We start from the raw sequence: 24381 nt of genomic DNA on the forward strand, positions 1-24381 counted from the left end.
CCTCTTTCAAAATCGAAATCTCACCCTGATGTCAAAAAGTCCACTCCTAGTCAAACTTCCTAAAACCTTCAACTTCCAGCTTTCGCCAAACGACCCAAAATGACCTATGGACCTCCAAATCCACATCCGGACGCACTCCTAAGACTAGAATTACCATACAGAGCTATTCCCACTCTCGAAATCCCAAATGGAGATCGATAACATTAAAATACACTTTAATCCAAACTTATGAAATTCTTCCAAAATGCTAACTTTCATAATAAGCACTGAAATGCTCCTAGGTCACCCAAAATTCGATCCGAACATACGCTCAAGTTCGAAATCATTATAAGAACCTATTGGAACTTTCAAATACCGTTTCCGAACTCAAAAGTCAAACCTTTTTCAACTCTTCCAACTTAAAGCTTTCTAAATGAGAATTTGTTTTCCAAATCAACCCCGAACTTCCCGAAATTCGATTCTGACCACACGTACAAGTCATAATACCTGAAGTGAAGCTACTCAAGGTCTCAAATCGCCGAGCGACGCTCTATAGCTCAAAACGACCAGTCGTGTCGTTACATTCTCTCCCACTTAAACATACGTTCATCCTCGAACGTGCTATGAACTGCTCTAGAGTTGCCCAAAATCACTGCTTAACACCTCATACACCTACCCGTGCTACCACAACCCTGTTGAGCACATTAGCTCGAGCCAATCTGAAGATTCTCCCTTTTATTTAGTCTAATAAGCCTTACAGCCAAATTCCAACATCCGAAACTCTCCACCGGGCCTGCTCTCAACATACGAACACCGTATTAGTCAATATACACTGTACCAAAACATGATTGCATACCATTGTTGAATTTACACCATGCACCGCATAATTCATGTGACCATAGTAATATCCTCTGATAACAATAGCCGAAATTCTACGAATCTGATGCCCACAACACACCTCATGACATATATAAGTTATGTTTCAACTCTTGCAATACTCCCACGACGGAAGAGATGTGTAAAAATTCATAACCAACTGTCGAGTCAACAAATCATCGCGTCTCTCATCCTGACAAGATACATTACCTCATTATGAACCAAATAATGATATTTGCGCCTTAATATGCTTCATATAAATCTAAACGCACTGATCCCAGGTCCAATAATCTCGTCTCACCTAGTTTAAGTTGTTCCCGCAATAAGCCACCACAATCACTATCTAAGATCTCATATCAATGCACCAACAAGCCACAACTTGAATATGACACATAAGGAAGAACGAGCTCTGGAAAAGAACTATCCAGCCCGCGTAACAACTAAGAATGGCCATCAAATACTGTGAGCCTCTCTCAGAGGCATGAAACAGGACATACAAAACAAATATAAGAAAACGTGCTCAATGTTTCACTATTGCAGCGTGCAACCCAATCCACACACGATACCGTTGCGGCGTGAAACCCGATCCAAACAACATACCCGTGGTGGCGTGCCACCTGATCCAACAATATACCTGTGGCGGTGTGCCACCCAATCCACACATGACAATACATAGGGAAGTACCCATCAAGCCAAAATGCTTATACCTACGAAATACCGAAATATCAACCACAAGCACACGAAGTGCATAATACAAATCCTGGGGAGATGAATAGCACCATATGCTACGAAACTCAAGCACAACTAAGGTGCAATAAATGGCCTACATCTTGAGAGCCATCCTGCTCTCACAACACCGCAGCTCATGTGATCTCAATACAAGTGCGAATAATCATATCGTCTCACAACCCACATGGCATAATAGAGATTACATAGAATAGCTGATGATAGAAATAACATCCAAGGCCCCAAGACTCCTCCGTAAACAACGCTATGCTGAAATCAACACATCTGGCTTGATATAGAGCCCCATTCACATTTAGGTCTATCGACGGACCTCAAGCCGATTCTGATCGTACCGCACTGGGCTAATAACCTTTCAAGGATCCATAATAACCCATTTTCCCATGACATACAAGAATAACTGTTACATCCGGAACAAACTTCCATAGTCCACAACCAAATGAACTGAGCGCCCTTCAAGCATAAATGCTCACATTAGCAATAATACCACAATCACCATACTTGGTTTCAATCTTTAATCAAATAAGTGACCACATGTCACACTTATACAATATTCCCATGGGATACGCTCCCACGACATTGTCACACCTCCTTTTTCACTACCCCGAAAGAGATATAAGGGAGTTTTTTCCAATTTAAGTGACAATTGAAATAAGATTATTTATTTAAAATTCAGAGTCACCACTTGAGATAATTTATGGTGTCCCAAGTCACCAGTTTAAAAGCTCAAATCGAGGAAGTTTGACTCTATTTATGGTCTGTGAACACAGAAATTATCATGCCCCGAACCTGGGCCTGGACGTAACACGGCACTCGGTGCCTGACTACATATGACCGAGCGAACCAACTGGCTGGATGAATCAACATGTGATAGCATAACATACTGAATGCGGAAGATAAACTAACACATGCTGATATACTAAAGGTCTGGATGATATAAATCAAAGTGCGGAAATACTAAAAACAAGTCTAAAACATATATGTAGCCAACATTGCTTAACATGAAAAGCCTGAGACTCTGTCTAACTGTTACTCTAGTCTATGAAGCCTCTATTGAAGTACTGAAAATACTATCTATCTGTAAACACTAAAAGACTGTAAAGTATGATAATGCCCCAAAAGAACTGGGGATCACCAAATAGCTGGTATGAGAATCCTAGCACTCTGAATCAACAACCTGTAAATCATTACTTGCATCGTGAAATGCAGGCCCCAAGTAAAAGGGACGTCAGTACATTTGAATTGTACTGGCATGTAAAGCAACTGAAAGAAAGAATTATAAATGCTTAAACTAAAACTGAGCTGATAATTGAGAATTGATAATTGATACCTGAAATGATAACTATTGAAAATGAAATTGAAATGATAACTAATAACTGAGATAATAACTGATAACTAATAACTGACAACTAAAATGATAGCTGGTAATTAAAATGATAACTGATAAGTGAAATGATAGCTGGTAACTAAAATGATAACTGATAACTGAAACTGAACAAAGGAAGTAAGGATATGAATACCCCCTCTTCTGAATGATGAACAACATGTTTATCTGAATAAATAAATTGCGGCCTCAGGCCCAATACATATATATATATATATGCACAACTGCGGCCTCGTGCCCAAGTATATGTATACATAATTACGACCTCAGGTCCAAAATGTATAAAGCATAAACTGCGGCCTCAGACCCAAAGATGCATAAGCACTAACTGCGGCCTCAGGCCCAAATACAGGGGTTCAACATTCAGGAACTGAGAATCATACTGCAATACATGATAGTGAAATACTGAATTACACGGAATTGCATGATACTGGAATACTGGATCACATTGAGTTACATAATACTAGAATACTGAATAGGACTAGACTGAGACATGTATTCTTGAACTGATTATGAACACTGAAACTTCAACTGTTTATGGCATACTGAGTAATCTATACTAAGACTCGGGGGCATCAAACCCAAGTCTATATTGAATACGCACTGAGCTCACAACGTTCAGAATGAAAGTCATGAACGAGTTATGAGGCTAGAGAATAGAAGCTCTACAACTATTCAAGGAACTATGCTAAACTATATTTCTGAGGCAATTAGTAACGTCGTAAAAGAAACATAGAATTGGGAGAATCATTAACATTCCCAAACATAAAAAGTTAGCCTCACATACCTTAACTTCTTGCTCTTGGGCGTAATACAACATTCGCCAACTTTTTCAACTTTAATCTATATCAATACAAGTTAAAGAGATTCCATATTAGCAATAATTCTCATGTTTTGGTCACTTAAGCATTTTCTCAAACACTTGGTGACATAAAGCTTCATAGTCCTTATAAATGGTGTCTCTACACCCAATAACCCATTCTCTTGCTCCTAGATAAATTCTAAAGTCTCAAATGGTTATAATCAACATCATTCTTTATCACTCATAAGGTAAACAACACCCTTAATCAAAAATCAACAATCAACAAGCCAAACCTATAATTGTTCATGCTTTTCTGTCAAACCCATCAACTCATCTCTCATGAACTTTTAGTCTATAATCATTAATCCAACGGTATAATCAATTAGAGGGTGAATATATTACCTTTTTGAAGTTCAATCCCCTTGAATTCGAGTTCTAAGGTTCCTTCTACCAACAACGATGCCCCCAATCGAATATCTAATGATATGGAGGGTTTACCCATGTTAATAAAATGTTTGAAAATTGAAATTAACTTAGAATCACCGTTAGAACTTACCTTGGGTGGTGGAAGGACCCATAAGGAGTTAGGTTTTGAGAGTTCCCTTTTCTAGAGCAAGTTTTTATGTTTTGGGACTGTGGGGGACGAAATATGGCTTTAAAACGACGCCCCACGAGCGCTCCCGTGAACCTAGAGATTTGCCCATGCTACTGACTGTGCAAAACGGCAGTAACACTGCCTTAAAATTAGCGCAATTGCGCTACCGGGCTCGCATATTTCATACTATTCTGTAAAACGCACATAACGTTTTGCACAGAGATTCGTTAGAGCTCTATAATATATCACTGGAAATATATTTCAAAGGCCTACAACTTTTATGCTTTGAGATTTTCCAAATGTCTTACATATTTTTACTAAACTCTACTGGAATACAGATCTTCTGCAAACTTTTTCGATTTTGTCAAATCTTATGCACCTTACTTTCCATCTTGATTTTGAAACAACTATTTTCACACATAATTATCCCGATGGGACTTCACATGTCCAAAATATAACCTTACTATTCGTTTAACTTATTCATACCTAAGCCGAATTTATGGGATGTTACATTATCTCCCCCTTGGGATCATTCGTCCTCGAATGATTGTTCTGACTGTAAATTCTTCTAACTCCTGACCTTAAGCGAGTCTGGTGGAAACATGAACTTTCATTAACACTTGTATACTAAACTGAATGAATACATGATTACCGAACTATTGCGATACTGAACTGAATGACTACTGCATTGACTGAATATTGGTCTGCCATGGATACGTGAATACTGAACTAACATAGATATATGAATATTGAACTGGCACAAATATTTGAGTAGTCTGAGTACTAAGCTGACATGAATGTCTAAGTATTGGACTAACATGAGTAGAGCTCAGTATTGAGCTGACATGAGTATATGAGTACTAAACTGACATGAGTATCTGAGTACTGAAAACTTGAATGTTATAACATGACGCGTGAAATACTGGTTGTACCACCACTAATTATGGTGGAAACTCCAACTCATAAGCTAATTGACCGATCCTTCGCAAGAATCTATATGTCCCAATATAGCAGGGACTATTCTTCCCCTTCTTCCCAAATCTCATAACGCTTTTCATAAGCGAAACTTTCAAAAACACCCAATCATCAACTTGAAACTCTAGGTCTCTATGCCGCACGCTCGAATAGGACTTTTGGCGGCTCTGAGTTTTTTTCAAACGCTCTTGAATCAACTTAACTTTCTCTATAGTCTGATAGACCAAATCGGGTCCTAACAACTCCACTTCTCCAACTTCGAACCAACCAATTGGTGATCTACACCTTCGCCCATACAGAGCCTCACATAGTGCTATCTTGATAATAGAATGGTAGGCGTTATTATTAGAAAACTCAATGAGAGGTATGTGATCATCCCAATTTCTTTTAACAATCAAGGATATCCTCAAGTTTTTGAATAATGCGCTCTGCATGTCCATCTTTCTGAGGATGGAAAACTTGTGCCGAATCCTTTCTGAAATGACTTTTGAAATTTCATTTTAAACTTAGCACCACAGTCCAAAATGACGGACCAAGGAGTCCCATGCAATCAAATGATTTCCTAGATGTATAACTTGGTATAATCTTCTACTGAATCGGTAGTCTTTACTGGCAAGAAATGTGTTGACTTGGTAAGTTGATTTACAATCACCCAATCAAATGATGCTTTGAGGATAAGCAAAATACTCCTGTTATAGATTCCATATTTTCCATCTCCACTTAAAAGTATGTGTAAACTATGGTAAAAGACTGGGCTTCCTGTTGCTCGACTTTCATTTGTTGATACTTCGGACACTCGGCCACAAGGTCTGCGACGTTCTTTTTCATGTCGTTCAACCAATAAATCTCCTTGGTCATGATGCATATTTGGGGAACCTGGATGGAAAAATTACCTGGAACTATGGGCTTCTACCATGATCTTCCCTTTTAAGTCCATCTATGTCGGGAACACACAGTCCATCTCGGTACCTCAAAGTACCATTATCTCCCCCTTATTCAAAAGCTATCATTTCATTCTAGTGAATCCCTCTTTTTACTGCAACAAGTAGGGGTCATCAGACCGTTTCTCCTTCACTTCGGCTACTAAGGAGGAACAAGTCATATTCTAGACAACAACTCTACTATTTTTGGAGCACGCAAATCGAACTCCTAACTAGGCTAAGCGGTGAACTTCTTTCACCAGAGTTGTCTTATCTACCTCAATAATGAGTTATACTTCTCACACTTTATCTTCTTAAGCACTTCCTGAAAACACTTATAGCATTATTGTGACCTAAGTCTTTGACATGTACTCTAAATTTTAGAGTCCCGTGCAATGGCATTACCCTCATAACACATAAATAGGCATGATTTTATCGCTTTTCTGTGATCACTTTATCATCAATAACTAAGCTCAGTGATCATTCTACTCACTTTGTGTTTCTTACACATGCTAGACATAATCCCTGTGGTAATTATACAATTTTCCCTCATTACCGAACTGATTTTCTTTCTCATATCCCATGCTAACTATTCGAGTTTCAAATCACTAACTGGACATACTAAAAATTTTCGCATCACCCCTTAGACCAAAGGTCTTATACTTGCGGATCCTTCTCTTTTTGTTGGGATCCAAATAACTTTTCTTATTTTCTGCAATTCTTTGCACTGTAATGACGACTAATCTTCCAACTTACTTCTAAGAAATCTCCTTTTTTCTAGGAAAAACTAAATTATTCACATAACGGAAAGCTAATGTATTCACAACTATCATACACAATCTTAATAATTTAACTCTACTCACGCTATCAATCTTGAGGAAACCCCTTTTCGATAACTCTTAAAGGCTATTCTTCTATAGTTTATGCTCTCACTGCTAGCTGATTTTTTTCCCACTGCCACTGTACTTTGGGTTTAACTAGACTCTCTGGATTCTAACACGCATCCGGTATTTCAAACTGTCATCCACTCACTATAGTTAACCTGGCTAAGTGGATCAAATTTTACTCCTACTAGCTCTGCTGAAATTGCTAATTTGTTGTATCTGCTCAAAACTTACTCACTATCCTTTTACTAACACCTGCTAGCATCATATTTTCTTCTCCATCTTTTTATAACTAAAGTGAAATAGAAGATTATTCCTAACTTCCCTCATCATTTGACCATATTCTTTTGCCACACACTATCATTTTTTTTTTGAATTATGTACATGGAGCACAATTATGGAAATTCATCTGTCTTAAACAAAATTAGAATATCTAACCCCAAACTTTCTATATAATACAAAATCATATCATACTATAAACATCCGCGGTAATCACTTAGTCACATAACCTAAGGGGGAACTGCCATATCTTTTATCTTATGTCAATAGCTGCTTCTTATAGTAGCTTACTAGCGTGGTACTTCTAGTTCTGATTTGAATAATTCTAAACAACATAAAATCATTCCCTGAAATTCAATATTGGCTGCTTTTGGTTCTCATTTTATACATCATATCATCTAGTCATTTACATGAGCTATACGAAATCACATCTTTGGCAATAACAAACGTTTCCGACTCCTATGTATTTTTCCCTTAGGCTCTTTTCTGTCCAAAACTATAATGACCTATGTTAGGGTCTGACATCTGAACTATCATCATCCAACTTGTGGCTCAATTTCTAAAAATTAAAAGAAATTGTTCTCTGAGGTAAAACAAATACGATTACCATACACAAACTTATCCTTCAGAGTATACCATTATCTGATAAATCACTTACTGCACCATCCTGTGATTCTTGGGTCTTAATTCGGACCTAAAATATGCGAAGATTTAGCTATAACCACTGTTACTTATATTTTCTTTGATAACCCATAAGCATCACTGTATACTTACAAGTCACCAGAAACTTTGGTACACTGAAATTGGATATTTGGTAAACATATAACTGAATACTGGCATACTGAATAACCATAAATTTGCTAACTGAAAGACTGTATAACTGATAACTGAGGTAAACTATTAGCCATAAGACAACATAACTGCTTTTGTACTTTCTGATAAGGTTATTCTTTAATCTGTACTACTATCCATTGCATCCCACTTTTAACACACTCTCAAGTCTCATATTTACCAAGCTGCACTCCATAATTATACCCCAATGGACAATTATCCTCTCTAGGACCATAGGTTTCTCCCGCGCGTTGCTTGGGCATCCAATACGTTTGGAATTTGATAGGAAGAGAAGATTACCTATTTCTCTAAGCTTCATGGCACGATCTAGAGTAGAAAGAAATGAGACAACCCTGGATGTCTTGGTAGTTAACCGTTTATATGAGTGACCGGCACACATATATAAAGGAAACTCCACTAGACACGGCTTCATAGACTCCCTAGGACTCTTGAACCTAGTGCTCTGATACCAAGTTTTGTCACACCCCGAACCTAGGCCTGGACGTAACACGACACTCGGTGCCTGACTACATGTGACCGAGCAAACCAACTGGCTGGATGAATCAACATGTGATTGTCACGAACCAGATTTCCCACCCTCGGGAGTCATGATGGCGCCTACTCGTAGAAGCTAGGCAAGCCACGAAATTTAGAAGTCTTTAACTCTTTCATTTGTAATGCTTTTCAACAACTTGTAATAATAGGTGATAAACATTTAAATAATAGCGGAAGACAAAATTATGCGGAAGACTTACACTAATATAATACCAAAATCAGTACGAAATACCAACATATGTCTCTACCCAGAAACCAGTGTCACAATATTCACGGACTATCTATGATTACTACATACAAATGTCTGAAAGAAAGAAGTACAGTCTGTCTCAGATACAAGTGATAACAAAACATAATAATAGATAGGAGAGACTCCAGGCCTGCGGACGCCTGCAGGACTACCTCAGAATCCCTGTGGACTGAAGTCTGGCTCCCAAACTACTGTCCCAATACTGCTCCGGTATCTGCACAGAGTGTAGAGTGTAGCATCAGCACAACCGACCCCATGTGCTGGTAAGTGCCTGGCCTAACCCCGATGAGGTAGTGACGAGGCTAAGACCAGACTCCAGATAAACCTGTGCAATTATATAATGTAGGACAGAAAATAAACAGGAATAAACAGTTTAAATGGGAGGGGGTACATGCTTCGAGGAAACATATCAAATCCAACAGAAACTTAATAGAAATATGAAAGGATAGTTCAATATCTACAACAATATAAAAATAATACTGTTGCGGCACGCAATCCGATCCCTTATCATTTAACACTGTTACGGCGTGCAACCCAATCCAAATAAATATAACTGTTGCGGCATGCAACCCGATCCAAATATATAGTCAACAATAATCATAATAACAATCCCGGCAAGGGATCCACAATAAACTATACTATCCCGGTAAGGGAATTCAACAGTACAAGTATATGCATCCCGGCAAGGGAGAATCAGCTATAACCAATCTTAACTCAACTCCTACTCATCTCAGTTATCACCATTACTCAATCATAAGTAGATTCCACGAAAATAAACTAAGTCTTTGCTCAATGCCAAGAACTTACCCACTAAAGCATCCATAGTATCATTTAAGAATACAACAAATATCAATTTAAGACTCACGGTCATGCTCGACACCAACGTATAGATACTCGTCACCATGCCTATGCGTCATACTCAACAAGAAGCAAATAGCAAATAGGACTCAACTCCTAATCCCTCAAGCTAAGGTTAGACCGAACACTTACCTCAAACTTCCACAGTCAACTCAAGCCTCAAACACCGCTTTTCCTTTCGAATTCGGCTCCAACACAATCGTATCTAGACATAATCGACTTAATAACATCAATAAATGCTAAACAATCCAATTCCAATACTTAATTATAGCTTTCTAATCATTCTTCCCAAAAATCCAAAAATTGACCCCGGGCCCGCTTGGTCAAAACACGAGGTTTGAACCAAAATCCGATCACCCATTTACCCACGAGCCCGAATATATGATTAGTTCCAGAATTCGACCACAAAACGAGGTCTAAATCACAAATAATTAAAACGCCCTAACTCTACCCAAATCCCTAATTTTCTACCCTTAATCTCATGTTTTAGGCCTAGAAATCTAGTGGATGTTGATAAAAATGGAAGAAAACAAGTTAAAGATTACTTACCCAAGACATTATGGTAAAGATATGCTTCAAAAATTGCCTAAGAGCTTTGGAGAAGAAGAGGTTTGTGAAATTTTATAAAAACTCCGTAAGTGTTTTGTTTTTGAGACTTTAAAATAATTGGGCGAAAATGTTCTTTGCAATCGCGATGGGTTAGGCTGGATAAGCCTTCGCGTTCGCGGACAACGACTCGCGTTAGCATAGTATAAACTCCTCGAGCCTCGCGTTCGCGTTCAAGGTGTCGCGTTCGCGTAGGGTAATATCCCCACCCCCTGCCCAGGCTCACTTGGCCTTCACATTCGCGTGGCCAGGACCGCATTCGCGAAGGGATAGCCCCCCACTGCCTCGCGTTCGCAACCTAAGCTACGCGTTCGTGTAGAAAGAATCTGGAACCTGGGATATTTGCCTTACACGTTCGCGAGAGAGACCACGTGAACGCAAAGGGTAAAATCCCTGGGCACTCAACAGCAAAAACCTGCAATTTTTCTTAAGTCAAAAACCTCCCGAAACACATCCGAAACACACCCAAGCCCTCGGGACTCCTAACCAAACATACGTACTAACTCAATATCATCATACAAGCTTATCCGTGCGATAAAATTGCCAAAATAACCTCAATAACGACGAATTAAACCTCAAAATCAAAGAATTTTCTCAAACGTCTTAAAACATCAACTTTAGCAATTTAGGTCAGAATCACGTCAAATGATATCCGTTTTCACCAAATTTTACAGAAATATCTTAAATCATATATTAGACATGTACCAGGCACCAGAACCAAAATACGGGCCCGATACCATCATGTTCTAATCAAATTTCATTTCAAATTTCCTTAAACAATTTCAGAAAACAATTTCCTTTGAAAATTCATTTTTCGGGCTTGGGACCTTGGAATTCAATTCCGAGCATACGCGCAAGTCCCATATTTTCCCACAGACCCTCCGGGACCGTCAAATCAGGGGTCTGAGTCCATTTACCCAAAAGGTTGACCGAAGTCAAATTAGCTTATTTTATAATCAAAATTTATAATTTTTCACAGATTTTCATATTTAAGCTTTCCGGCTACGCGCCCGGACTGCGCATGTAAATTGAGGTGATGATAAATGAGGTTTTCAAGGCCTCGGAAATACAGAATTTCATTTTAAAGCAAGTGATGACCTTTTGGGTCATCACAGTGGTATCATAACATACTAAATGTGGAAGACATGTTGATATACTGAAAGTCTGGATGATATAAATCAAAGTGCGGAAATACTAAAAACAAGTCTGAAATACATATGTAGCCAACATTAACATGAAAAGCCTGAGACTCTGTTTAACTGTTACTCTAGTCTATGAAACCTCTATTGAAGTACTGAAAACATTGTCTATCTGTAAACACTGAAAGACTGTAAAGTAATGATAATGCCCCGAAAGAACTAGAGATCACCAAATAGCTGACACTAGAATCCTAGCGCTCTGAATCATCAACATGTAAATCATTACCTGCATCGTGAAATGCAGGCCCCGGGCAAAAGGGACGTCAGTACATTTGAATTGCACTAGTATGTAAAGCAACTGAAAGAAAGAATTATAAATGCTGAAACTGAAACTGAGCTAATAATTGAGAATTGATAATTGATAACTGAAATGATAACTATTGAAACTGAAATTGAAATGATAACTGATAGCTGATAACTGATAACTGAGATAATAACTGATAACTAATAACTGACAACTGAAATGATAGCTGGTAATTGAAATGATAACTGATAACTGAAATGATAGCTGGTAACTGAAATGATAACTGATAACTGAAACTGAACAAAGGAAGTAAGGATATGAATACTCCCTCTTCTGAATGATGAACAACATGTTTATCTGAATAAATAAATTGCGGCCTCAGGCCCATTATATATATATATATATATATGCACAAATGCGGCCTCGTGCCCAAGTATACGTATACATAACTACGACCTCAGGTCCAAAATGCATAAAGCATAAACTACGGCCTCAGGCCCAAAGATGCATAAAGCACTAACTGCGGCCTCAAGCCCAAAGATGCATAAAGCATTAACTGCGGCCTCAGGTCCAAAGATGCATAAAGCATAAACTACGGCCTTAGGCCCAAATACAGGGGTTCAACATTCAGGAACTGAGAATCATACTGCAATACATGATAGTGAAATACTGAATTACACTGAGTTGCATGATACTGAAATACTGGATCACATTGAGTTACATAATACTGGAATACTGAATAGGACTAGACTGAGACATGTATTCTTGAACTAATTATGAACACTGAAACTTCAGTTGTTTATGACATACTGAGTAATTTATACTAAGACTCGGGGGCATCAAACCCAAGTTTATATTGAATACGCATTGAGCTCACAACGTTCAAAAGGAAAGTGGTGAACGAGTTATGAAGCTAGAGAATAGATGTTCTGCAACTATTCAAGGAACTAGGCTAAACCATATTTCTGAGGCAATTAGTAACGTCGTAAAAGAAACATAGTGTAGGGAGAATCATTAACATTCCCAAAGAGATTCCAACCCTTTCAACTTTAATCTATATCAATACAAGTTAAAGAGATTCCATATTAGTAATAATTCTCATGTTTTGGTCACTTAAGCATTTTCTCAAACACTTGGTGACATAAAGCTTCATAGTCCTTATCAATGGTGTCACTACACCCAATAACACATTCTCTTGCTCCTAGATATATTCTAAAGTCTCAAATGGTTATAATCAACATCATTCTTTATCACCTATAAGGTAAACAACACCCTTAATCAAAAATCAATAATCAACAAGTCAAACCTATAATTGTTCATGCTTTTCTATCAAACCCATCAACTCATATCTCATACACCTGTAGTCTACAATCATTAATCCAATGGTATAATTAATTAAAGGGTGAAGACATTACCTTTTTGTAGTTTAATCCCCTTGAATTCGAGTTCTAAGGTTCCTTCTCCCAACAACGATGCCCCAATCGAATATCTAATGATATGGAGGGTTTAACCAAGTTAATAAGATGTTGGAAAATTGAAATTAACTTAGAATCACCATTAGAACTTACCTTGGGTAGTGGAAGGAACCTTAAGGAGTTAGGAGTTGAGGGTTCCCCTTTCTAGAGCAAGTTTTTATGTTTTGAGGCTGTGAGGGACAAAATATGGCTTTAAAACAACCCCCACGAGCGCGCCCGCGCACTTGGAGACTTGCCCGCACTACTGACCGCACAAAATGGCAGTAACACTCCCTCAAAATTAGTGCGGTCGCGCTATGGGCGCCCTACCAGGCGCATATTTCATACTATTCTGTAAAACGCACATAACGTTTTGCACAGAGATTCGTTAGAGCTCTATAATATATCACTGGAAATATATTTCAAAGGCCTACAACTTTTGTGCTTTGAGATTTCCCAAATTTCTTACATATTTTTACTAAACTCTACTGGACTACAAACCTTCTGCAAACTTAGTGCAGTCGCGCTACCGGGCTCGCATATTTCATACTATTCTGTAAAACGCACATAACGTTTTGCACAGAGATTCGTTAGAGCTCCATAATATATCACTGGAAATATATTTCAAAGGCCTACAACTTTCATGCTTTGAGCTTTTCCAAATGTCTTACATATTTTTACTAAACTCTACTGGAATACAGATCTTCTGCAGACTTTGTCAATTTTGTTAAATCTTATGCACCTTACTTTCTATCTTGATTTTGAAACAACTATTTTCACCCATATCATCCCGATGGGACTTCACATATCCAAAATATAACCTTACTACTCGTTTAACTCATTCATAGCTAAGCCGAATTTACGGGATGTTACAAAAATCTGGGTAAGGAATTCTGTTAACCCGGGAGAAGAAGTTAGGAATTCCTGAGTTCCGTGGCTTCAGCACGGTCGCTATGATCATACTTGGCTTAATCAAATTGTCTAATTACTTACTTTTAGAACCTATATGCATTTACCTTTTTAATTGAGAAATTATCTTGAAAATAGGTCACGCGTACGTGTACCCATTTGTTTGACGCATCAAAAATCATGTCATGTGAATGTGTCCATAATTAGCAATGCTTTATTATTATTAAGAAAGTTTGGTTGAAATTACGCGAACGCATACTCCGATTTTATTTTTTTAGAATTGTAATTATGTCATGCGAACGTGTCCATAATCACAACGATATATTAAACTCGCCTAAAGCAACTACGAACATTCCCTTTTTTAGTATCTAAGTTATAAAATTAATGTGAGGGCCATGAGCGATTTTAATTAAGATGACACACCTCAATCTATTTCTATACAGAACTACACTTAATTAAGATGACCTTGTGATATCCTTATCTAGAATTGATATAAATTTAATGGGCAACTATAGTAGTAAAGAGTTTGAAGTAATGGCTAAACCTTTAATTATTTAAAAGCCTATTCTGGGTTTAACTTAAACCCAAATAGTTTATTTAAAAGGGCAAAAACTGGGCTCAAGAGAACAAACCCAGAAAGGCAATCGAGCATATGTCTGTCCATTCCTAAATGGGCCTTCAGTCCAGGCCCAATAGCACTCAAGACATGCTATTTTCTTTTGAAGCCCACAACAATTCGCATTTCAAAGATTTAATAAAAGCCCATTAACACATAATAAAGTGATATGTCTGCCCAAACATAACAATACTCAGATAGCCATGTTATACACCCTTTAACCAAATTGTTCTACTATTACATGCGAGCCCTATACATCTGAAAATTTAAAATTATTACTAGTTATTTGCTGAATTCGCACACATAATTATTCTAACAGTACCGAAACTCCAAACATTTAGATTGGACATATACAATGATAACGATGAATCTTAAACAAATCCAGATGGCCAAAGTCAGTAGCCAAACCAGCAAAATCATGATATGAATTTAACCCTAGACTGAACATCAATACTAACCTAAACAAATTTAAACAAAATCAAATAGGAGATGTTCATCATCTAACCTAAATCCATACTACAAAGTTTAAGCAACATGTACTCAACAAAAGGGCTTTTCTAGAATCACAAACTAACATAATAAGCTAGAATCTTAATTCAACCTTGAAAATGAAATATAACATCAGTAGCATGAATGAACAAGGAAACCATAAAGTAAAGCTAGCTTAATGCAGAAACTGGATAGACTCTAAAGGATATATGAATAACATTTAGCAAAGCTAATATTTATCCTTAAATCTCCACACTTGATTAAATGTTTCAGATTTACACTTCACATATCACTCAAAGTCCAAAGAATACCTCTATGTCAAAATAAGGCAAAAGAGAGTGAGGATTCAGCAATGGCAAAACAAGAAACCTAGCAACAAATCAGACAACAGGATCCAGCCTCTTTTAAACCCTTTTTAAGCCCAGCAAACCAGAGATTCCGTGAGAAACCTTTTAAGTATTACAAGAAGAAAGTCCAGAAAAAAAAAAGTTCAAGGCAGACTAAAGAATGCAGAGAATTCAGGGTATTTTTCAGAGTGCCAATCTCCAATGAAAAGCAGTGCAGAAATATTGGTCTATTTTCTAGTGTCTGAATTCTGTTTTTAAGAGTGAGGGAGAGGTTCTACTTATAGGCAACCCAAGTCTATGTGTTGAAAAATAGAAAAAAGGGAATTATTCCTTCACACAGCCCCTAAAGGCATCTTTTCTAACCAACTGGGACAACTGGCTGTCCCTAATTGGCCTGTGCATTTTGTGCAAACCAAATAAGGTCAGCTGCCCCTGTTCTAAAGCCTTCCAAGTACAGAAATTATCTGAAAGTCCCTATTTCATTTTTCAACTTAAACCCCTAAGTTTTCAATTGTTCAATTAACCCCCCCCCCCCCAAGTTCTAATGATAACAAACTAATGTAAACAAAACAAAATCTGAATCAAAACAAGAAAAATCAAATGAAGCAAAAATTCTAATTCAATTGAACTTTTAATTAAACCTAAATTCCTTTATCATTGCACTGAAATCAGAAATGAGACATAAACATAAAAATTTGAACCTAACACTAACACGAGCCCAAAATTAATCAATAGTGAACCATTTTCAACAATGAACCATTTTCTAAGACTTGAACCTATCCAACCAACATAATTATACCAGGAAAACATAATCAATAAAAAGGAAACTAGCATACTGATTTGAAATCAAACAAGTTAAACCAATATTAACAAACCCTAAACGACAAGCTGACCAATTGATGATTTTGATGAAAACATCTAATTTATGAGCCCTAAAACTAATGACTAAACATGTCCAAAGACTGAAACAAGGATGACACTTAAAAATGAAGAACAAACAAATTAACAAACTGAAAATCAAACTTGAAAGAACATTTACTCGAAATTTGAAGAAAAGAGAAGGAGAGAATATGTACTGTTTTGGTCGGAAACATTTGAGCAAACAAAGCGAGTTGACGAACGACAACGTTTGATGAAGTTTTGCCGGTCTTTTTGATTGTGCATGAAATCCAGTGAGCCTTGAAACGAGCCGAAATTGATACTAATCGATTGTTCTTAATGAGAATTTATGCTAATCGATTGGCATAAATTCCAACTCAAAATCAACCTTAAATCTGTTTAAAACTTCGAAAGGGGACAAATTGAGGTTTTCAATTTCTGGGCCAGGGACAAATGAGTGAAGACTTTGGGGAATGGGATTGTGGATTTAAAAAGAGTAAGAGACAAGGGTTAACTGGTAGAAATTTGGGGAGGTTTGGAGGGATTGAAGTAACCGCCGCCGGCTAATGAGTTGAGAGGATTCTGGGGCGGCTAGATTAGGGTTTCTTTTGGGGTGAGAGACGGAAAGGGGGAAATGGGGAGGGGTCTCTAGGTCTAGGGGTGTTTAGGACAGTTATAAAGGGGTGAGGGTCAGTTCTGGTCTGTTGGATCATAGGGAATGAACGATTGAGATTAAATGCCTCAAAACGACGTCGTTTTGGTTAATTGGGGTGTTGGACCGGGTAACGGGGTTGGGTTGGGGCAGATTGGTGGGATTTTGGGTCACTTTTAAACCCTGGCCCAATTCCAAAACCAAATCAAACCCTCTTCAAATTCTTTTCTCTTTTTGTTTTCTTTTTCTTTCTCTAATTAATTAAAAAACTAAATTAAATTCCTGAATTAATTTAAATTATAAATTTGATCTAATTATCTAACTATAATATTTATAAAAATTAGTTACTCCTAAATTAAAAAAGAAAAATTACTAATCTAAAATTAAAAAGCTAAAAATATAAAAATGAACTATTTTTTTTATTTTCATTTTAGTAGAAAACTTAATTAACTAATTAATCCTAAAAACATGGGAACAAACTTTAAATGCAATGCATGGCATTTCTTTTTTGTATTTTTGCATGATTTCAGTAAGAATAAACATGCACAGAAAATGCAAACAATTAACAAAAATTCATACAAAATCCCATAAAATTGCAAATAATTGGAAAAAAATTATTTCTTTAATTTGTAGGAGTATTTCACATAGGGCAAAAATCACGTGCTCATAACAGGTATTATCTCAGTAACAAGTCTATACATTCATACCATCAGTCACACTAATGCTGTAAAGCGAATCAAGGATCTGCAAATCAATACAGAAAGCTTCTTACATATGACATCGACCTCAGGTGACGCTGAAGACAATACCAGCTTACTCCAAAACATCTGAATCCTTTTCTGCTCATCCGAGCTCGTGACATTCTTGTCAACACCGAACCGCGACCTTGATCCTTACTCCAAATTCCCATGTCGCTCACTGCCCCTAACATACCAATACATGAGAGTATAAGAATTCTATCATAACTCCTGATCCACTAATAGAATAAACTCTGCATCATATACCAGCCTTTAACTTACCCATTTCAGGAGAACTATTGTACCACGTGACTGAAATCTCATAATTGCAGAAAATACAACCCCAAGTAGTGGTCTAAACCATCATAACTCTTCTGGGATCCATCTACACATAACATGCCATAATACTAACTCCAAATAAAATCAATTATGGTGGTTGTCAAGCTTTCACACGTACCGCCACAAATCACATGTATAACTTAAGGCGCTGAAGGAACTGATCATTGTCACCATTATGCTAATTCAACCATTGCTAACAGATCCAACTTCTTCTAATTTACTATGGACTTGCCTTAGGAATAATAATAGCTCCATTCGAAACATAACGAACCCAAATACGCACTCATCCTGAGTGACCTTATTTCACGAGACCACGTTGTCTCAAAAATGCACAAACCATCTCATACCCTCCTTGTGCGCACATTCCTATCTTCAACTGGTACACCCATTCTAAAAATTCCTCTATGAATCCAAAGTTATTTTCTCCTATTTCTCCAATGCTACACCACAGACCGAAGATAACATAGAATACTCCAAGCCCCTTTCATAATCCGCTATAAAAGCTCGATACTTAACCATACTACGGACTCGAAATCCTTAGGCACGCACTTAATTTTTTTTGAATCCACTAAGACTGTTGTTGAGAGTTACCCACTCTGACTTGGTCCCGAATAAAATCAACTCCAAGGCTCTGCTAGCACATGGACACCCTCTCAAAGAAGCACCCGGTTCAATCATTTTCCTTGTACATCACATCTACACGAAATATAAACTATGAGCCTTCCCAAAGCCTCAACACGAATCGATAAGGACAAATATAGTACACATTCCCCAAATCCTTTGCTCAAATTACCGCTGATGTTCTCTTTCCTTAGTCGTAATAGCCCACCAATATGCTGATAACCAGAAACCTCACAAGTGGACGACCACGTAATCAAATCATAGACAGTGGGGCTCTCCCACTTAGCTTGAAGCTACAATTACATAACCCTGGAACACACCATGATTCCTTCTTCCTTATTGATATGATCTCTCACAATCGACCCGCCAAATTCTCGAAATCTTCCTGTTAGACATTTCATGTACATTCTGAATCACTAGCCACATTCACATATTCGACCTCTTACTGGATATCTAGTAGAATTCCTCGTAGAAGCTTCATCAACACCGCACAACCTCTAACCTACTCACAGGAGATAACCCACATGTGGAAGTTCCACGCCGACATCTTCCAACGATGTTGCACTTGGTACAATTACTACGAAATCAGTAAACCCTCTTGAGCCCACGCTCATTCACCAACTGTACAAGTCCGTTCGCTCCTCATTGACATCAACTAAATGTGCGACAATATATTCTAATCTGAAGTCATGTTGCATCCCTCTTCATATCAAGCAACTCCTTTCTGTCGTATCCAATCTTTCCCAGTATAGTGGCCAATATTCCAAATTAATTCTGTAGACCCAATCACTGTCCACCATGAATCCCAAATCACTCTAAACTTTCCTTAAGGCATGTAGCTATCCTACCACAAAACCCATATGCTACTTTGTCGCTCTCCTACTTTGGTCGAACCCTCTCATTTAAGCAACTACTCCACTTTTGTTTCTCACCCTTGGCTTTCTAGAAATTTAACCATCGCAAGACACCTCCCACGTGTACTTCCTCATCCTTCGCTGCCCAGTTGTTTCCTTAAATCAAAATCCATCTCTATAGCACTTGAACCAATAGATCGCTACCAACTTTAAACCTCTCCGAAGATCATATTTCTCAAGCCATCAACACCAGGAACACCGATTCAAATCCCGAACCACCACACACCGCGATCTCTGACGGTCGCTTCCTCGACACTATTTTGCAGTACCCTGCCCCAAAGGCGAATTGAAGAAGACCATAACATGGGCGAACTTAACACATTCAATCAAGGACGACGGCACCACATCACAAATGAAAATTCCACCACGCTAAAAAATACCAAGTCGTAGTACTCTATCAACCCAAACCTGAACATTCAAAGTTCGATTGCCATTCCTTCGCCAGAACTAAACGCCGATGCTCTGAGTCGTGAATTGAGAAATCCTTTTACCAAGTCATTCCTATCACAATCCATAAATAAGCACCCTACAGTTACCCTACACTATGCGATAAAACCGCATGAATCATCATGACAATCAGTGCCCAACTTCAAAACCATAGGCAATACTGATACAGAGCTGAAATGGCAGAACAACCTTCTGCAAGGTAGCGACAATAGCCCCCAATCAACTACACAGGGAGAAACATCCTACATCATATCTGTAGTACCATTAAAATTCCTCGATTCCCAATTGGTAACAAGAGATTCACGTTGCATAAGATTGAATAGGAAAAAAATAAAGGCATAAGCCTCGAAGGGATCAAATCGCACGATGAGGAATCAAGAAGGGAAGTGCTCCTAACAGCCTTGTAGCCTCTCGAAGATAAGTACAAACGTCTCTGTACCGATCTGCAAGAATCTACTAGATTTTTTCATGACTCGTGAGACCTAAGTGAACCTAATACTCTGATACCAAGCTGTCACGACCAAAAATCCATTAAGGCCACGATGTGTAACGACCAGACCGGCCATTTTGAGAATTTACACTTTGCTCGATAGTTTGGGGGTACTATTAGCTTTGTATGATGTATTAGGAATTGTGTGCAAAATTAGTGTTCATTCCGAGTTGATTTAATATGTTTCGGCGCGAGTTTTGGAAGTCGAAAGTTAATTAAGTTTGATTTGAGGTGCATTTCGTCGTTTCGATATTGTTATACATAATTTGAGGTCTCCGGTAGGTCTGTATTGTATTATGGGACTGGTTGGTATGTTCGTATGGGGTTCCTAGGGGCTCAGGTGAGTTTCGGATAGGTTTGGGCTGTGTTGCGCTCATTTTTCTTATGTTCCAACGTCGTTTCTTCAAGCATAAATGGTACCACATTAAGAAAATAAGCTCCAATTTCTGTTTTGATTGAAGTATTAGATCCGTATCATAATTTTGGAACTATAGCAGCTGGAATCATCAAGTTTCGACATCGTATGAGGAATTTATGGTCATTTTACTAAGAATTAGGTTGCTAGATTTTTGTCTGATCAATTACGAAATTGCCACTGCTTCGTATTTAAAAATCTGCACTATTCCCAAATATTGAAACCAACATATTTCCTTCATTATAAGGTCAAACAGAGTGATTCAAAAGCCTATCTTGACTGAAATTTCACAAGAAAACCACTGGAGGTATCAAAAGCAAGTTTCAGGATCACTTGCCATGCAAAACGAGATAGAACAGCTGGGCAAAATTACTTAATATGGAAGGTTTGTTCATTTGGTCATATTTTGAGTTGGGGAGCTCGGATTTGGAGAATTTTTGGAGGCGATTTTCACCATATGGATTGGGGTAAGTGTTCTATACTCGATTTTGGTTATATTTCATGAATCTATCTTCGTTTTTGGCATTTGATTGATGATTTCAAAGTGAAATTTGAGGGTTTTGTCTAAAATTTCATAAAGTAAATTTTGGAGTTTTGAACACCGATTTGAAGTCGGATTTGAGTGAAGCTAGTATGATTGGACTCATAATTGAATGAGTTTTGATTTTGTAAATTTTGTCGGGTTCCGAGGTGCAGGCCCGGGTTGGGCTTTTTGGCCGATTTTGGGATTTTGCTTAAAGATTCGACCTTTTTCGATTGGGATTGGTTCCTTTAGCATTGTTTCATGTATTTGATTTTTCTTTTGGTTAGTTTTGAGCCGTTAGGAGGTCAGAACGCGCGTGATGGCATTTTTGGAGCATCGCTTGGCTTGCTCGGTAGTGGAATTGGCTTTTTCAAGATAAGTAACTCTTTTAAACTTAGTGGTGAGGGTATGAAATCCCGAATTGTGTGCTATGTGATTGGTGTTAAGGTGACGCACATGCTAGGTGACGGGAGTGCACCCTATGAATTGTGACTCTGTTGTTTCCCTGGCACTATTTAGTGGCCCTAGTTTGTTGATATCTATGTTTTCACCATTTGATTAATTAATTAAGCTGTCAATCATGATAGATATCATGTTTAGGCTTTATGCTGATATTTTTGTCATTGATATTTCATACTCAGTCATATTCATGCATTCATATCATATCTCAGTCTCATTTGTTCTTTATTGATACATCATATCATTGTTGTCGGGCTAGTTTCATGATATTGAGGGCCCGAGAGACTAGAGAGATTGATGACTGAGTGAGGCCGAGGGCTTGATTGTGAGGATATTTATGGGATTGAGCTGCACACCGTAGCATATTTTATTGATTTATGACTGAGTGAGTCCGAGGGCCTTATTGTTATGCCATGATTGGCTTGTTATAGCGCTTGAACTGAAGGAGCCCCTCCGGAGTATGCACACCCCCAGTGAGCGCAGGTACCTACTGAGTGCGAGTGCCGAGTGATTGGGAGGACTGAGTGGCAGTGAGGACTGAGTGACTGAGAGGACTGAGTGACTTAAAGGACTAAGTGAGATTGAGTAATCTGAGAGTGTGAGTACATGATTCATCTCTAACATACATAGACTTGGCATGCACACATGACATACAGGCATAGAGATGCATTTTTCCTCATGCTTTACGGTATCACGTCATTCATGACTTTTTTTTTACACACATTGATATGTGGGCATAGAGAGGTATTTCACACTTGCTATCTGGAAAGAAAAACGAAACATCATATTTACTGTTGAAAGGATTTTTGAAAAAACTCACAGTTTTCAAACTTACTCGAATTTTCGACGATTTCGGTAAAAGAGTTGAGTTTTCACTGATATACTTGAAAGGCGAAACTATTTTTCAGAAAAACTATGAAAAAGTCAAGCATTTTATCTCTGAATTACTTCCTTATTTATATGTTGTCCATTGTTATGAACTGCTATTGGATATTGGTGTTGGACCCAACCTATGTTCCAGCTTGTCATCGACCTAAGTTTAGGTTTGTTACTTATTGAGTACATGGGGTTGGTTGTACTCATACTACACTTCTTGCACATTGCGTGCAGATTCCGGATGTCGCTATTGCTATGTTCGAGGGGAGTTGAATTGAAAATGTACTTGCGTCCCTGTTGTAGCTGCCTCTTGTTCATTGTAGCCTTAGAATTATAAAACTCAGTTTAAGTATTTTTCAAACATATAATGTATTTACTTCATATCAGCTTCGTAAACTCTCTTTTTAGAAGATCATGATTTGTACTACCAGTCCTTGGGAATGTATAAGATTAAATAATTTCTTTGATTAATTGTCCTGTTAAATATCATTGAAACTGGATAGATATTAGTTGGTTTACCTAGCGGGTTGAGTTAGGTGTCATCACGACTAGTGGATTTTGGGTCGTGACATGATGGCGCCTAACACCACCGTAAGGCAAGCCAACAATAAATTATTAACTTATTTACTCATTTTAGTTTCTTTGAAATCATAATGTTCATTAATTAAATAATACTAAAATAGAATTTATAGAGTAAATGAAAATATTTTCCATAACTATAATAATGAATAACCCATACGTATCCCAAAATACGGTGTCACAAGTGCATGAGCATCAACCGGGAAATATGATAAAATATAACATCTGTCTGGAATACAAATTAGACTAGAGATTGTAAATAACGCTGATGGAGACTCTGTGCGGTGCAGACTCGTAACATAGGATGCAACTCATATAAGTCTCCGCAATAACTGCGCCTCTGCGCTTACAAGACCACTAGACATATATGTGCCTGCACAAAATGTGCAGCAAGTATAGTATGAGTACGTAAATCATCGCGTACCCAGTAAGTATCCAGTCTAACCTCGAAGAAGTAGTGACGAGGGGTCGACTCCGACACTTGCTATGGGCTAACCATAAAATATCGATATTATAATTAATCATGGATTGTATAAAGTAGCAGAAAACTCAATAACAAGACATAAGTAAAAATTCTTTTACTAATAGAAAATTTCCAAATTTATTTTCGTCATTTAACAATTCATATTTTAAGCCAATGAAACAATATCAATT

Source organism: Nicotiana tabacum, chromosome 1 (genome assembly GCF_000715075.1).
Source record: "Nicotiana tabacum cultivar K326 chromosome 1, ASM71507v2, whole genome shotgun sequence".
Classification (NCBI taxonomy): domain Eukaryota; kingdom Viridiplantae; phylum Streptophyta; class Magnoliopsida; order Solanales; family Solanaceae; genus Nicotiana; species Nicotiana tabacum.